An 18,582-nucleotide genomic window follows, 5' to 3' on the forward strand; every position below is an offset into this window, starting at 1 on the left:
ACATTTTCTTTGCAATTTTACTCCAAAATTCTCACGCTGTAGGAACAATAGTTAATCTGGTTTTGCAAGGGGGGTCACTTTGGTTTTTGACCCGGTGCTCGGCGGCCATCTAGGGAAACCTACCAAACCCACACATTTCTGAAAACTAGACACCCGGCGGCTTCCAGGGAGGTATGGCTTGTGTGGATCCCCCAACGTTTCCTTACCCAGAATCCCCTGCAAACCTCAATTTTAGCTGAAAAAATTACTTTTTTCACACATTTTGGGGTGGGAAAGTTGTGGCATCACCAGGCTCACACAAATTTACCACCACCCAGTGTTCCCCCAGGTCTCCCGGTAAAAATGGTGCCTCACTTGTGTGGGAGGCCCAAGTACCCGCGGCAGGCAAGGGCCCATAACGTAGTGAGGTGATATCGAAATGGCCTATCGCAAAACCACCTGGTTTTGCAAGGGGGGTCACTTTGGTTTTTGACCCAGTGCTCGGCGGCCATCTAGGGAAACCTACAAAACCCACACATTTCTGAAAACTAGACACCCGGCGGCTTCCAGGGAGGTATGGCTTGCATGGATCTCCCAACGTTTCCTTACCCAGAATCCCCTGCAAACCTCAATTTCAGCTGCAAAAAAACCACTTTTTTCACACATTTTGGGGTGGGAAAGTTGTGGCATCCCCGGGCTCACACAATTTTACCACCACCCAGCATTCCCCCAGGTCTCCCGGTAAAAATGGTGCCTCACTTGTGTGGGAGGCCCAAGTACCCGCGGCAGGCAAGGGCCCAAAACGTAGTGAGGTGACATCGAAATGGCCTATCGCAAAACCACCTGGTTTTGCAAGGGGGGTCACTTTGGTTTTTGGCCCGGTGCTCGGCGGCCATCTAGGGAAACCTACCAAACCCACACATTTCTGAAAACTAGACACCCGGCGGCTTCCAGGGAGGTATGGCTTGCGTGGATCCCCCAACGTTTCCTTACCCAGAATCCCCTGCAAACCTCAATTTTAGCTGAAAAAATCACTTTTTTCACACATTTTGGGGTGGGAAAGTTGTGGCATCACCAGGCTCACACAAATTTACCACCACCCAGCGTTCCTCCAGGTCTCCCGGTAAAAATGGTGCCTCACTTGTGTGGGAGGCCCAAGTACCTGCGGCAGGCAAGGGCCCAAAACGTAGTGAGGCGACATCAAAATGGCCTATCGCAAAACCGCCTGGTTTTGCCTGGTGGGTCACTTTGGTTTTTGGCCCGGTGCTCGGCGGCCATCTAGGGAAACCGACCAAACACACACATTTTGGGGTGGGAAAGTTGTGGCATCCCCGGGCTCACACAATTTTACCACCACCCAGCGTTTCCCCAGGTCTCCCGGTAAAAATGGTGCCTCACTTGTGTGGGAGGCCCAAGTACCCGCGGCAGGCAAGGGCCCAAAAAGTAGTGAGGTGACATCGAAATGGCCTATCGCAAAACCACCTGGTTTTGCAAGGGGGGTCACTTTGGTTTTTGGCCCGGTGCTCGGCTGCCATCTAGGGAAACCTACCAAACCTATGCATTTCTGAAAACTAGACACCCGGCGGCTTCCAGGGAGGTATGGCTTGCGTGGATCCCCCAAAGTTTCCTTACCCAGAATTCCCTGCAAACCTCAATTTTAGCTGAAAAAATCACTTTTTTCACACATTTTGGGGTGGGAAAGTTGTGGCATCACCGGGCTCACACAAATTTACCAACACCCAGCGTTCCCCCAGGTCTCCCGGTAAAAATGGTGCCTCACTTGTGTGGGAGGCCTAAGTACCCGCAGCAGGCAAGGGCCCAAAACGTAGTGAGGTGACATCAAAATGGCCTATCGCAAAACCACCTGGTTGTGCCTGGTGGGTCACTTTGGTTTTTGACCCGGTGTCGCCTCACTACGTTTTGGGCCCTTGCCTGCCACTGGTACTTGGGCCTCCCACACAAGTGAGGCACCATTTTTACCGGGAGACCTGGGGGAACGCTGCGTGGTGGTAAATTTGTGTGAGCCCGGTGATGCCACAACTTTCCCACCCCAAAATGTGTGAAAAAGTGATTTTTTCAGCTAAAATTGAGGTTTGCAGGGGATTCTGGGTAAGGAGACGTTGGGGGATCCACGCAAGCCATACCTCCCTGGAAGCCGCCGGGTGTCTAGTTTTCAGGAATGTGTGGGTTTGGTAGGTTTCCCTTGATGGCCGCCGAGCACCGGGCCAAAAACCAAAGTGACCCTCCAGGCAAAACCAGGTGGTTTTGCGATAGGCCATTTTGATGTCACCTCACTACGTTTTGGGCCCTTGCCTGCTGCGGGTACTTGGGCCTCCCACACAAGTGAGGCACCATTTTTACCGGGAGACCTGGAGGAACGCTGGGTGGTGGTAAATTTGTGTGAGCCCAGTGATGCCACAACTTTCCCACTCCAAAATGTGTGAAAAAAGTGATTTTTTCAGCTAAAATTGAGGTTTGCAGGGGATTCTGGGTAAGGAAATGTTGGGGGATCCACACAAGCCATACCTCCCTGGAAGCCGCCGGGTGTCTAGTTTTCAGAAATGTGTGGGTTTGGTAGGTTTCCCTAGATGGCCGCCGAGCACCGGGCCAAAAACCAAAGTGACCCACCAGGCAAAACCAGGTGGTTTTGCGATAGGCCATTTTGATGTCACCTCACTACGTTTTGGGCCCTTGCCTGCTGCGGGTACTTGGGCCTCCCACACAAGTGAGGCACCATTTTTACCGGGAGACCTGGGGGAACGCTGGGTGGTGGTAAATTTGTGTGAGCCCGGTGATGCCACAACTTTCCCACCCCAAAATGTGTGAAAAAAGTGATTTTTTCAGCTAAAATTGAGGTTTGCAGGGAATTCTGGGTAAGGAAACTTTGGGGGATCCACGCAAGCCATACCTCCCTGGAAGCCGCCGGGTGTCTAGTTTTCAGAAATGCATAGGTTTGGTAGGTTTCCCTAGATGGCCGCCGAGCACCGGGTCAAAAACCAAAGTGACCCCCCTTGCAAAACCAGGTGGTTTTGCGATAGGCAATTTTGATGTCACCTGACTACGTTTTGCGCCCTTGCCTGCCGCGGGTACTTGGGCCTCCCACACAAGTGAGGCACCATTTTTACCGGGAGACCTGGGGGAACGCTGGGTGGTGGTAAATTTGTGTGAGCCCGCTGATGCCACAACTATCCCACCCCAAAATGTGTGAAAAAAGTGATTTTTTCAGCTAAAAATGAGGTTTGCAGGGGATTCTGGGTAAGGAAACGTTGGGGGTTCCACGCAAGCCATACCTCGCTGGAGGCCGCCAGGTGTCTAGTTTTCAGAAATGTGTGGGTTTAGTAGGTTTCCCTCGATGGCCGCCGAGCACCGGGCCAAAAACCAAAGTGACCCACTAGGCAAAACCAGGCGGTTTTGCGATAGGCCATTTTGATGTCGCCTCACTACATTTTGGGCCTTTGCCTGCTGCGGGTACTTGGGCCTCCCACACAAGTGAGGCATCATTTTTACCGGGAGACCTGGAGGAACGCTGGGTGGTGGTAAATTTGTGTGAGCCCGGTGATGCCACAACTTTCCCACCCCAAAATGTGTGAAAAAAGTGATTTTTTCAGCTAAAATTGAGGTTTGCAGGGGATTCTGGGTAAGGAAACGTTGGGGGATCCACGCAAGCCATACCTCCCTGGAAGCCGCCGGGTGTCTAGTTTTCAGAAATGTGTGGGTTTGGTAGGTTTCCCTAGATGGCTGCCGAGCACCGGGCCAAAAACCAAAGTGACCCACCAGGCAAAACCAGGTGGTTTTGCGATAGGCCATTTTGATTTCGCCTCACTACGTTTTGGGCCCTTTCCTGCCGCGGGTACTTGGGCCTCCCTTTTTTCACACATTTTGGGGTGGGAAAGTTGTGGCATCCCCGGGCTCACACAATTTTACCACCACCCAGCGTTTCCCCAGGTCTCCCGGTAAAAATGGTGCCTCACTTGTGTGGGAGGCCCAAGTACCCGCGGCAGGCAAGGGCCCAAAAAGTAGTGAGGTGACATCGAAATGGCCTATCGCAAAACCACCTGGTTTTGCAAGGGGGGTCACTTTGGTTTTTGGCCCGGTGCTCGGCGGCCATCTAGGGAAATGTTAGAAATGGGATTTCTGGTTGGCTGAGGCTTGCGCCAAAGCCAGACAGAAACCACCACTCTAGTCAGGGCTGGGGAGTTACACGACAAAGATAACCCCTGCTCACCCCCTTGGTAGCTTGGCACGAGCAGTCAGGCTTATCCCTGAGGCGATGTGTAAAGCGTTTGCGCGTGCACCCAGCAACAACACCCAAGGCCCACCACAAAGGAAACTCCACACAAGGTATTCTATAAAAATAGCCTTTGTATTATACACAACACATTAGATAAAAACACACACTCTACAATGTGCCAACAGGCACGGGCAGAATTTACAAGGGATTATATGTACAGGGGACAGGGCCACATGGACCACTGTCCGGAATTAGCACTCATAGAACATAACACAAATTACCAAGTGTACATGTAGAACATAACCAGTATCTACTGGCGCAATAATGACCTCAGCGTCATCACACTAGCATCAGGTATAAAACCTATCCTGTATCTATCACAGGGGCATAAATCACATTATGCAATTCTCGCAAGTCTAACGCCTTAGACCTAGCCACCTAAGTATACTTACACTAGGGGCGTACATAACACAGGGAAGTACATTCTCCCTACCCTCAACCTAAACAAGGTAAAACAACCTCCTAGGCAGAACTAACCACATTTAGAGGTACACAACACAGGGTGCGCAAAACATACTATACACCGTACATTTCCTAGCACCCAAAAGCATATTAGAGTCCAGGTTGCGCCAGAACCTAAACGTAGCAGCTGCCCACTACTTGCTGGGCAGCTGGGGACAAGCACAGGGCCTAAACGCTGCAGCTGGCACTAAGTGCTGCGCAGCTGGGGAAGGCAAATAGCGGCAGGGGGCTCTCATTAGCCCTTCAAAACAAACTGTGCCGATCCTTGGAGCCCTCTAGGCTCTAGATCAAACTGTGCCAAACGTGCCCCGGAAATCATGTCCCATGGAGCACACTGGCTCCTGAAAACAACAGGCCCCCATAGCGTTGGAGCGCAGGGGCGCCGTAAAACCAATATGTCCCCAACGTTGGAGTCCTTCTGAACTCTACACAAAGAATGCCCTGAATAGCGTTGGAGCGGCCCACTGGACACACGGGGCCGCTCTGACTCGGTGCCTCGCACCGAACACCAGGGGAATGCCTCTGATTACCGTTGGAGCCTCGTGCAGGCTCTAGAACTAAACATGATGGCCCCTTCGTTGGGGCGGCCCGCTGCTAGCCGGGGCCGCCCAGGAAGTCGGCACCGGCACTGGTGCCTCTCTCTCGCCCCCCCCTTGAGCCCTCACTCACCGGGCCTCTGGGCGGGGACTCTGCTTCACCCGGTCACTCTCCTTCAGCATACGCGGGGCTTCCCTCAGCTCACGGGAGCCCCGGTATGCATTCCTCGTCGTCTGGAGTAGGTGGGCACAGCAGGGCTCTCACCATTCGTGGGGGTCCTGCTTCGCTTGCGCCGCATCCTGGCTCTTCTCCGTACTTCGGCCGCCACCGCGGGGCTCTCCCTCCAGCATAGGAGCCCCGCGTCATCATGTCGCGCCGGCCGCTTCCGTCCCGCGGCCCCGCCCACAACCAGGCGGGCCGCGGGCAGCAGCGACGATCTTCGGCAGCAATGAGGGGTAGGCTCCCTCCTACATGACCACGTACAGCGGGGTGGGCACCCGCTTATTCAAATATATAAAAAAAGAGGCGGCCATGTGGGGTGGGCACCCACTAAATAACGCTAAATGCGGGGTGGGCACCCGCGAATTTTCCCACGAAGCAAGTCACAAGCGGGGTGGGCACCCGCAAAAGCACGCATCATGGGGGAATCCCTACGCTGGGGATTCCCTCTCTCGCTCGTAGCAGCGCAACGCTGCACAGCTCCAGCTCCTCTCGCTGGGGGAATAAAGCGCTCTCCAGGCGCTATGTTCAGGACCAGAAAAAGCACCTTGCTGCAGGGAAAATAAAGCGCTCCCAGGGTGCTAGGCCAGCATCAAGCCTTGGCAAGGTAAAAGGAAAGTCCCAAGGGTCCAGAAGGTCCTGAAGGCATCCAGGGGGCAAGGTAGGGCCCAGGGGCCAGCACACAGGGCCCTCCAGCAGGGAGGTAGCCCCCATGGCGGTCCCTCCTGGGCCCCACCAGCAGCACGCCCCCCCCGTAGATTCAAGACAGAGCAAGAACATTTTGTAAGGGGACACAGCCCCTTTTTATACACCAAATCCCTTTGTCTGGGTTCAGGGTGAGGGGGAAAACCAGTCGCAGCTGGTTGGGGAGCACCCTTGATGTGCTCAGCCCCTCACTCTATTCACTGGCAGGGCTAGGGTCGTCAGTCGCACCACAGGGGGCGGGGCCAGCATTGTGTGTGGAAAACCCTGTCCTATTCAGGACCCAGGTGTACTCCTCCCACCCATCTAGCTGCTGATCTCCCCATTCACCACTGGGTGACTCATCCTGACTCTGGGGAATCCCTAGCCCGTCACATGACATGACCAGCCAATCACGCGACAGACACACTGCACACAGAAGTGCCCACTTCTAGAAGTGGCACTTCCACACTAGGTACATGCACGCCGCACACATCATCGCGCAGCATTCACTCCCACGAGTCCGCACATACCAAACTCGGGCCTGCACACCCCACGCATCAGGAACTACTAGGGACACATACATTCCCCATGCATTCCTATGGGAGGGCAGGCCTATCTCACCACATGCACTCAGAGTGTGCACGCACTTTACCCTGGGACACAGGGAAAGTGCGCAGGAACCAAACAAATCACCACACCAAGTCACCAATAAAAAGCAAAAAGTTCAGGGGTGAACCTGCCAGAAGGGCCAAGTCCAACAGGAAACCTACCAAACCCACACATTTCTGAAACCTAGACACCTGGCGGCTTCCAGGGAGGTATGGCTTGCGTGGATCCCCCAACGTTTCCTTACCCAGAATCCCCTGCAAACCTCATTTTTAGCTGAAAAAATCACTTTTTTCACACATTTTGGGGTGGGAAAGTTGTGGCATCACTGGGCTCACACAAATTTACCACCACCCAGCGTTTCCCCAGGTCTCCCGGTAAAAATGGTGCCTCACTTGTGTGGGAGGCCCAAGTACCCGCAGCAGGCAAGGGCCCAAAACGTAGTGAAGTGACATCAAAATTGCCTATCGCAAAACCACCTAGTTTTGCAAGGGGGGTCACTTTGGTTTTTGACCCGGTGCTCGGCTGCCATCTAGGGAAACCTACCAAACCTATGCATTTCTGAAAACTAGACACCCGGCGGCTTCCAGGGAGGTATGGCTTGCGTGGATCCCCCAAAGTTTCCTTACCCAGAATTCCCTGCAAACCTCAATTTTAGCTGAAAAAATCACTTTTTTCACACATTTTGGGGTGGGAAAGTTGTGGCATCACCGGGCTCACACAAATTTACCACCACCCAGCGTTCCCCCAGGTCTCCCGGTAAAAATGGTGCCTCACTTGTGTGGGAGGCCTAAGTACCCGCAGCAGGCAAGGGCCCAAAACGTAGTGAGGTGACATCAAAATGGCCTATCGCAAAACCACCTGGTTGTGCCTGGTGGGTCACTTTGGTTTTTGACCCGGTGTCGCCTCACTACGTTTTGGGCCCTTGCCTGCCACTGGTACTTGGGCCTCCCACACAAGTGAGGCACCATTTTTACCGGGAGACCTGGGGGAACGCTGCGTGGTGGTAAATTTGTGTGAAACCGGTGATGCCACAACTTTCCCACCCCAAAATGTGTGAAAAAGTGATTTTTTCAGCTAAAATTGAGGTTTGCAGGGGATTCTGGGTAAGGAGACGTTGGGGGATCCACGCAAGCCATACCTCCCTGGAAGCCGCCGGGTGTCTAGTTTTCAGAAATGTGTGGGTTTGGTAGGTTTCCCCAGACGGCCGCCGAGCACCGGGCCAAAAACCAAAGTTACCCACCAGGCAAAAACAGGTGGTTTTGCGATAGGCCATTTTGATGTCGCCTCACTACGTTTTGGGCCCTTGCCTGCCGCGGGTACTTGGGCCTCCCATACAAGTGAGGCACCATTTTTACCGGGAGACCTGGGGGAACGCTGGGTGGTGGTAAATTTGTGTGAGCCCGGTGATGCCACAACTTTCCCACCCCAAAATGTGTGAAAAAAGTGATTTTTTCAGCTAAAATTGAGGTTTGCAGGGGATTCTGGGTAAGGAAACGTTGGGGGATCCACACAAGCCATACCTCCCTGGAAGCCGCCGGGTGTCTAGTTTTCAGAAATGTGTGGGTTTGGTAGGTTTCCCTAGATGGCCGCCGAGCACCGGGCCAAAAACCAAAGTGACCCACCAGGCAAAACCAGGTGGTTTTGCGATAGGCCATTTTGATGTCGCCTCACTACGTTTTGGGCCCTTGCCTGCCGCGGGTACTTGGGCCTCCCACACAAGTGAGGCAGTATTTTTACCGGGAGACCTGGGGGAACGCTGGGTGGTGGTAAATTTGTGTGAGCCCGGTGATGCCACAACTTTCCCACCCCAAAATGTGTGAAAAAAGTGATTTTTTCAGCTAAAAATGAGGTTTGCAGGGGATTCTGGGTAAGGAAACTTTGGGGGATCCCCGCAAGCCATACCTCCCTGGAAGCCGCCGGGTGTCTAGTTTTCAGAAATGTGTGGGTTTGGTCGGTTTCCCTAGATGGCTGCCGAGCACCGGGCCAAAAACCAAAGTGACCCACCAGGCAAAACCAGGCGGTTTTGCGATAGGCCATTTTGATGTCGCCTCACTACGTTTTGGGCCCTTGCCTGCCGCAGGTACTTAGGCCTCCCACACAAGTGAGGCACCATTTTTACCGGGAGACCTGGAGGAACGCTGGGTGGTGGTAAATTTGTGTGAGCCTGGTGATGCCACAACTTTCCCACCCCAAAATGTGTGCAAAAAGTGATTTTTTCAGCTAAAATTGAGGTTTGCAGGGGATTCTGGGTAAGGAAACGTTGGGGGATCCACGCAATCCATACCTCCCTGGAAGCCGCCGGGTGTCTAGTTTTCAGAAATGTGTGGGTTTGGTAGGTTTCCCTAGATGGCTGCCGAGCACTGGGCCAAAAACCAAAGTGACCCAGCAGGCAAAAACAGGTGGTTTTGCGATAGGCCATTTTGATGTCGCCTCACTACGTTTTGGGCCCTTGCCTACCGCGGGTACTTGGGCCTCCGACACAAGTGAGGCACCATTTTTACCGGGAGACCTGGGGGAACGCTGGGTGGTGGTAAATTTGTGTGATCCCGGTGATGCCACAACTTTCCCACCCCAAAATGTGTGAAAAAAGTGACTTTTTCAGCGAAAATTGAGGTTTGCAGGGGATTCTGGGTAAGGAAACGTTGGGGATCCAATGCAAGCCATACCTCCATGGAAGCCGCCGGGTGTCTAGTTTTGAGAAATGCATGGGTTTGGTAGGTTTCCCTAGATGACCGCCGAGCACCGGGTCAAAAACCAAAGAGACCCCCATTGCAAAACCAGGTGGTTTTGCGAAAGGCCATTTTGATGTTGCCTCACTACGTTTTGGGCCCTTGCCTGCCGCGGGTACTTGGGCCTCCCACACAATTGAGGCACCATTTTTACCGGGAGACCTGGGGGAGCGCTGGGTGGTGGTAAATTTGTGTGAGCCCGGTGATGCCACAACTTTCCCACCCCAAAATGTGTGAAAAAAGTGTTTTTTTCAGCTAAAATTGAGGTTTGCAGGGGATTCTGGGTAAGGAAACGTTGGGGGATCCACGCAAGCCATACCTCCCTGGAAGCCGCCGGGTGTCTAGTTTTCAGAAATGTGTGGGTTTGGTAGGTTTCCCTAGATGGCCGCCGAGCACCGGGCCAAAAACCAAAGTGACCCACCAGGAAAAACCAGGTGGTTTTGCGATAGGCCATTTTGATGTCGCCTCACTACGTTTTGGGCCCTTGCCTGCCGCGGGTACTTGGGCCTCCCACACAAGTGAGGCACCATTTTTACCGGGAGACCTGGAGGAACGCTGGGTGGTGGTAAATTTGTGTGAGCCCGGTGATGCCACAACTTTCCCACCCCAAAATGTGTGAAAAAAGTGATTTTTTCAGCTAAAATTGAGGTTAGCAGGGGATTCTGGGTAAGGAAACGTTGGGGGATCCACACAAGCCATACCTCCCTGGAAGCCGCCGGGTGTCTAGTTTTCAGAAATGTGTGGGTTTGGTAGGTTTCCCTAGATGGCCGCCGAGCACCGGGCCAAAAACCAAAGTGACCCACGAGGCAAAACCAGGTGGTTTTGCGATAGGCCATTTTGATGTCGCCTCACTACGTTTTGCGCCCTTGCCTGCCGCGGGTACTTGGGCCTCCCACACAAGTGAGGCACCATTTTTACCGGGAGACCTGGGGGAACGCTGGGTGGTGGTAAATTTGTGTGAGCCCGCTGATGCCACAACTTTCCCACCCCAAAATGTGTGAAAAAGGTGATTTTTTCAGCTAAAAATGAGGTTTGCATGGGATTCTGGGTAAGGAAACGTTGGGGGTTCCACGCAAGCCATACCTCCCTGGAAGCCGCCGGGTGTCTAGTTTTCAGAAATGTGTGGGTTTGGTAGGTTTCCCTCGATGGCCGCCGAGCACCGGGCCAAAAACCAAAGTGACCCACCAGGCAAAAACAGGTGGTTTTGCGATAGGCCATTTTGATGTCGCCTCACTACGTTTTGGGCCCTTGCCTACCGCGGGTACTTGGGCCTCCGACACAAGTGAGGCACCATTTTTACCGGGAGACCTGGAGGAACGCTGGGTGGTGGTAAATTTGTGTGAGCCCGGTGATGCCACAACTTTCCCACCCCAAAATGTGTGAAAAAAGTGATTTTTTCAGCTAAAATTGAGGTTAGCAGGGGATTCTGGGTAAGGAAACGTTGGGGGATCCATGCAAGCCATACCTCCCTGGAAGACGCCGGGTGTCTAGTTTTCAGAAATGTGTGGGTTTGGTAGGTTTCCCCAGACGGCCGCCGAGCACCGGGCCAAAAACCAAAGTTACCCACCAGGCAAAAACAGGTGGTTTTGCGATAGGCCATTTTGATGTCGCCTCACTACGTTTTGGGCCCTTGCCTGCCGCGGGTACTTGGGCCTCCCATACAAGTGAGGCACCATTTTTACCGGGAGACCTGGGGGAACGCTGGGTGGTGGTAAATTTGTGTGAGCCCGGTGATGCCACAACTTTCCCACCCCAAAATGTGTGAAAAAAGTGATTTTTTCAGCTAAAATTGAGGTTTGCAGGGGATTCTGGGTAAGGAAACGTTGGGGGATCCACACAAGCCATACCTCCCTGGAAGCCGCCGGGTGTCTAGTTTTCAGAAATGTGTGGGTTTGGTAGGTTTCCCTAGATGGCCGCCGAGCACCGGGCCAAAAACCAAAGTGACCCACCAGGCAAAACCAGGTGGTTTTGCGATAGGCCATTTTGATGTCGCCTCACTACGTTTTGGGCCCTTGCCTGCCGCGGGTACTTGGGCCTCCCACACAAGTGAGGCACCATTTTTACCGGGAGACCTGGAGGAACGCTGGGTGGTGGTAAATTTGTGTGAGCCCGGTGATGCCACAACTTTCCCACCCCAAAATGTGTGAAAAAAGTGATTTTTTCAGCTAAAATTGAGGTTAGCAGGGGATTCTGGGTAAGGAAACGTTGGGGGATCCATGCAAGCCATACCTCCCTGGAAGACGCCGGGTGTCTAGTTTTCAGAAATGTGTGGGTTTGGTAGGTTTCCCCAGACGGCCGCCGAGCACCGGGCCAAAAACCAAAGTTACCCACCAGGCAAAAACAGGTGGTTTTGCGATAGGCCATTTTGATGTCGCCTCACTACGTTTTGGGCCCTTGCCTGCCGCGGGTACTTGGGCCTCCCATACAAGTGAGGCACCATTTTTACCGGGAGACCTGGGGGAACGCTGGGTGGTGGTAAATTTGTGTGAGCCCGGTGATGCCACAACTTTCCCACCCCAAAATGTGTGAAAAAAGTGATTTTTTCAGCTAAAATTGAGGTTTGCAGGGGATTCTGGGAAAGGAAACGTTGGGGGATCCACACAAGCCATACCTCCCTGGAAGCCGCCGGGTGTCTAGTTTTCAGAAATGTGTGGGTTTGGTATGTTTCCCTAGATGGCCGCCGAGCACCGGGCCAAAAACCAAAGTGACCCACCAGGCAAAACCAGGTGGTTTTGCGATAGGCCATTTTGATGTCGCCTCACTACGTTTTGGGCCCTTGCCTGCCGCGGGTACTTGGGCTTCCCACACAAGTGAGGCAGTATTTTTACCGGGAGACCTGGGGGAACGCTGGGTGGTGGTAAATTTGTGTGAGCCCGGTGATGCCACAACTTTCCCACCCCAAAATGTGTGAAAAAAGTGATTTTTTCAGCTAAAAATGAGGTTTGCAGGGGATTCTGGGTAAGGAAACGTTGGGGGATCCCCGCAAGCCATACCTCCCTGGAAGTCGCCGGGTGTCTAGTTTTCAGAAATGTGTGGGTTTGGTCGGTTTCCCTAGATGGCTGCCGAGCACCGGGCCAAAAACCAAAGTGACCCACCAGGCAAAACCAGGCGGTTTTGCGATAGGCCATTTTGATGTCGCCTCACTACGTTTTGGGCCCTTGCCTGCCGCAGGTACTTGGGCCTCCCACACAAGTGAGGCACCATTTTTACCGGGAGACCTGGAGGAACGCTGGGTGGTGGTAAATTTGTGTGAGCCTGGTGATGCCACAACTTTCCCACCCCAAAATGTGTGAAAAAAGTGATTTTTTCAGCTAAAATTGAGGTTTGCAGGGGATTCTGGGTAAGGAAACGTTGGGGGATCAACGCAATCCATACCTCCCTGGAAGCCGCCGGGTGTCTAGTTTTCAGAAATGTGTGGGTTTGGTAGGTTTCCCTAGATGGCTGCCGAGCACTGGGCCAAAAACCAAAGTGACCCAGCAGGCAAAAACAGGTGGTTTTGCGATAGGCCATTTTGATGTCGCCTCACTACATTTTGGGCCCTTGCCTGCCGCGGGTACTTGGGCCTCCCACACAAGTGAGGCAGTATTTTTACCGGGAGACCTGGGGGAACGCTGGGTGGTGGTAAATTTGTGTGAGCCCGGTGATGCCACAACTTTCCCACCCCAAAATGTGTGAAAAAAGTGATTTTTTCAGCTAAAAATGAGGTTTGCAGGGGATTCTGGGTAAGGAAACGTTGGGGGATCCCCGCAAGCCATACCTCCCTGGAAGCCGCCGGGTGTCTAGTTTTCAGAAATGTGTGGGTTTGGTCGGTTTCCCTAGATGGCTGCCGAGCACCGGGCCAAAAACCAAAGTGACCCACCAGGCAAAACCAGGCGGTTTTGCGATAGGCCATTTTGATGTCGCCTCACTACGTTTTGGGCCCTTGCCTGCCGCAGGTACTTGGGCCTCCCACACAAGTGAGGCACCATTTTTACCGGGAGACCTGGAGGAACGCTGGGTGGTGGTAAATTTGTGTGAGCCTGGTGATGCCACAACTTTCCCACCCCAAAATGTGTGAAAAAAGTGATTTTTTCAGCTAAAATTGAGGTTTGCAGGGGATTCTGGGTAAGGAAACGTTGGGGGATCCACGCAAGTCATACCTCCCTGGAAGCCGCCGGGTGTCTAGTTTTCAGAAATGTGTGGGTTTGGTAGGTTTCCCTAGATGGCCGCCGAGCACCGGGCCAAAAACCAAAGTGACCCACGAGGCAAAACCAGGTGGTTTTGCGATAGGCCATTTTGATGTCGCCTCACTACGTTTTGCGCCCTTGCCTGCCGCGGGTACTTGGGCCTCCCACACAAGTGAGGCACCATTTTTACCGGGAGACCTGGGGGAACGCTGGGTGGTGGTAAATTTGTGTGAGCCCGGTGATGCCACAACTTTCCCACCCCAAAATGTGTGAAAAAAGTGATTTTTTCAGCTAAAAATGAGGTTTGCAGGGGATTCTGGGTAAGGAAACGTTGGGGGATCCCCGCAAGCCATACCTCCCTGGAAGTCGCCGGGTGTCTAGTTTTCAGAAATGTGTGGGTTTGGTCGGTTTCCCTAGATGGCTGCCGAGCACCGGGCCAAAAACCAAAGTGACCCACCAGGCAAAACCAGGCGGTTTTGCGATAGGCCATTTTGATGTCGCCTCACTACGTTTTGGGCCCTTGCCTACCGCAGGTACTTGGGCCTCCCACACAAGTGAGGCACCATTTTTACCGGGAGACCTGGAGGAACGCTGGGTGGTGGTAAATTTGTGTGAGCCTGGTGATGCCACAACTTTCCCACCCCAAAATGTGTGAAAAAAGTGATTTTTTCAGCTAAAATTGAGGTTTGCAGGGGATTCTGGGTAAGGAAACGTTGGGGGATCAACGCAATCCATACCTCCCTGGAAGCCGCCGGGTGTCTAGTTTTCAGAAATGTGTGGGTTTGGTAGGTTTCCCTAGATGGCTGCCGAGCACTGGGCCAAAAACCAAAGTGACCCAGCAGGCAAAAACAGGTGGTTTTGCGATAGGCCATTTTGATGTCGCCTCACTACATTTTGGGCCCTTGCCTGCCGCGGGTACTTGGGCCTCCCACACAAGTGAGGCAGTATTTTTACCGGGAGACCTGGGGGAACGCTGGGTGGTCGTAAATTTGTGTGAGCCCGGTGATGCCACAACTTTCCCACCCCAAAATGTGTGAAAAAAGTGATTTTTTCAGCTAAAAATGAGGTTTGCATGGGATTCTGGGTAAGGAAACGTTGGGGGTTCCACGCAAGCCATACCTCCCTGGAAGCCGCCGGGTGTCTAGTTTTCAGAAATGTGTGGGTTTGGTAGGTTTCCCTCGATGGCCGCCGAGCACCGGGCCAAAAACCAAAGTGACCCACCAGGCAAAACCAGGTGGTTTTGCGATAGGCCATTTTGATGTCGCCTCACTACGTTTTGGGCCCTTGCCTGCCGCTGGTACTTGGGCCTCCCACACAGGTGAGGCACCATTTTTACCGGGAGACCTGGAGGAACGCTGGGTGGTGGTAAATTTGTGTGAGCCCGGTGATGCCACAACTTTCCCACCCCGAAATGTGTGAAAATAGTGATTTTTTCAGCTAAAATTGAGGTTTGCAGGGGATTCTGGGTAAGGAAACGTTGGGGGATCCATGCAATCCATACCTCCCTGGAAGCCGCCGGGTGTCTAGTTTTCAGAAATGTGTGGGTTTGGTAGGTTTCCCTAGATGGCTGCCGAGCACTGGGCCAAAAACCAAAGTGACCCGGCAGGCAAAACCAGGTGGTTTTGCGATAGGCCATTTTGATGTCGCCTCACTACGTTTTGGGCCCTTGCCTGCCGCGGGTACTTGGGCCTCCCACACAAGTGAGGCACCATTTTTACCGGGAGACCTGGGGGAACGCTGGGTGGTGGTAAATTTGTATGAGCCCGGTGATGCCACAACTTTCCCACCCCAAAATGTGTGAAAAAAGTGATTTTTTCAGCTAAAATTGAGGTTTGCAGGGGATTCTGGGTAAGGAAACGTTGGGGGATCCACGCAAGCCATACCTCCCTGGAAGCCGCCGGGTGTCTAGTTTTCAGAAATGTGTGGGTTTGGTAGGTTTCCCTAGATGGCCGCCGAGCACCGGGCCAAAAACCAAAGTGACCCACCAGGCAAAAACAGGTGGTTTTGCGATAGGCCATTTTGATGTCGCCTCACTACGTTTTGGGCCCTTGCCTACCGCGGGTACTTGGGCCTCCGACACAAGTGAGGCACCATTTTTACCGGGAGACCTGGGGGAACGCTGGGTGGTGGTAAATTTGTGTGATCCCGGTGATGCCACAACTTTCCCACCCCAAAATGTGTGAAAAAAGTGACTTTTTCAGCGAAAATTGAGGTTTGCAGGGGATTCTGGGTAAGGAAACGTTGGGGGATCCAATGCAAGCCATACCTCCATGGAAGTCGAAGGGTGTCTAGTTTTGAGAAATGCATGGGTTTGGTAGGTTTCCCTAGATGGCCGCCGAGCACCGGGTCAAAAACCAAAGAGACCCCCATTGCAAAACCAGGTGGTTTTGCGATAGGCAATTTTGATGTTGCCTCACTACGTTTTGGGCCCTTGCCTGCCGCGGGTACTTGGGCCTCCCACACAATTGAGGCACCATTTTTACCGGGAGACCTGGGGGAGCGCTGGGTGGTGGTAAATTTGTGTGAGCCCGGTGATGCCACAACTTTCCCACCCCAAAATGTGTGAAAAAAGTGATTTTTTCAGCTAAAATTGAGGTTTGCAGGGGATTCTGGGTAAGGAAACGTTGGGGGATCCACGCAAGCCATACCTCCCTGGAAGCCGCCGGGTGTCTAGTTTTCAGAAATGTGTGGGTTTGGTAGGTTTCCCTAGATGGCTGCCGAGCACTGGGCCAAAAACCAAAGTGACCCGGCAGGCAAAACCAGGTGGTTTTGCGATAGGCCATTTTGATGTCGCCTCACTACGTTTTGGGCCCTTGCCTGCCGCGGGTACTTGGGCCTCCCACACAAGTGAGGCACCATTTTTACCGGGAGACCTGGAGGAACGCTGGGTGGTGGTAAATTTGTGTGAGCCCGGTGATGCCACAACTTTCCCACCCCAAAATGTGTGAAAAAAGTGATTTTTTCAGCTAAAATTGAGGTTAGCAGGGGATTCTGGGTAAGGAAACGTTGGGGGATCCATGCAAGCCATACCTCCCTGGAAGACGCCGGGTGTCTAGTTTTCAGAAATGTGTGGGTTTGGTAGGTTTCCCCAGACGGCCGCCGAGCACCGGGCCAAAAACCAAAGTTACCCACCAGGCAAAAACAGGTGGTTTTGCGATAGGCCATTTTGATGTCGCCTCACTACGTTTTGGGCCCTTGCCTGCCGCGGGTACTTGGGCCTCCCATACAAGTGAGGCACCATTTTTACCGGGAGACCTGGGGGAACGCTGGGTGGTGGTAAATTTGTGTGAGCCCGGTGATGCCACAACTTTCCCACCCCAAAATGTGTGAAAAAAGTGATTTTTTCAGCTAAAATTGAGGTTTGCAGGGGATTCTGGGTAAGGAAACGTTGGGGGATCCACACAAGCCATACCTCCCTGGAAGCCGCCGGGTGTCTAGTTTTCAGAAATGTGTGGGTTTGGTAGGTTTCCCAAGATGGCCGCCGAGCACCGGGCCAAAAACCAAAGTGACCCACCAGGCAAAACCAGGTGGTTTTGCGATAGGCCATTTTGATGTCGCCTCACTACGTTTTGGGCCCTTGCCTGCCGCGGGTACTTGGGCCTCCCACACAAGTGAGGCAGTATTTTTACCGGGAGACCTGGGGGAACGCTGGGTGGTGGTAAATTTGTGTGAGCCCGGTGATGCCACAACTTTCCCACCCCAAAATGTGTGAAAAAAGTGATTTTTTCAGCTAAAAATGAGGTTTGCAGGGGATTCTGGGTAAGGAAACGTTGGGGGATCCCCGCAAGCCATACCTCCCTGGAAGTCGCCGGGTGTCTAGTTTTCAGAAATGTGTGGGTTTGGTCGGTTTCCCTAGATGGCTGCCGAGCACCGGGCCAAAAACCAAAGTGACCCACCAGGCAAAACCAGGCGGTTTTGCGATAGGCCATTTTGAAGTCGCCTCACTACGTTTTGGGCCCTTGCCTGCCGCAGGTACTTGGGCCTCCCACACAAGTGAGGCACCATTTTTACCGGGAGACCTGGAGGAACGCTGGGTGGTGGTAAATTTGTGTGAGCCTGGTGATGCCACAACTTTCCCACCCCAAAATGTGTGAAAAAAGTGATTTTTTCAGCTAAAATTGAGGTTTGCAGGGGATTCTGGGTAAGGAAACGTTGGGGGATCCACGCAATCCATACCTCCCTGGAAGCCGCCGGGTGTCTAGTTTTCAGAAATGTGTGGGTTTGGTAGGTTTCCCTTGATGGCTGCCGAGCACTGGGCCAAAAACCAAAGTGACCCAGCAGGCAAAAACAGGTGGTTTTGCGATAGGCCATTTTGATGTCGCCTCACTACATTTTGGGCCCTTGCCTGCCGCGGGTACTTGGGCCTCCCACACAAGTGAGGCAGTATTTTTACCGGGAGACCTGGAGGAACGCTGGGTGGTGGTAAATTTGTGTGAGCCTGGTGATGCCACAACTTTCCCACCCCAAAATGTGTGCAAAAAGTGATTTTTTCAGCTAAAATTGAGGTTTGCAGGGGATTCTGGGTAAGGAAACGTTGGGGGATCCACGCAATCCATACCTCCCTGGAAGCCGCCGGGTGTCTAGTTTTCAGAAATGTGTGGGTTTGGTAGGTTTCCCTAGATGGCTGCCGAGCACTGGGCCAAAAACCAAAGTGACCCAGCAGGCAAAAACAGGTGGTTTTGCGATAGGCCATTTTGATGTCGCCTCACTACGTTTTGGGCCCTTGCCTACCGCGGGTACTTGGGCCTCCGACACAAGTGAGGCACCATTTTTACCGGGAGACCTGGGGGAACGCTGGGTGGTGGTAAATTTGTGTGATCCCGGTGATGCCACAACTTTCCCACCCCAAAATGTGTGAAAAAAGTGACTTTTTCAGCGAAAATTGAGGTTTGCAGGGGATTCTGGG

This window comes from Triturus cristatus, chromosome 1_2 (assembly GCF_964204655.1).
Source record: "Triturus cristatus chromosome 1_2, aTriCri1.1, whole genome shotgun sequence".
NCBI lineage: Eukaryota > Metazoa > Chordata > Amphibia > Caudata > Salamandridae > Triturus > Triturus cristatus.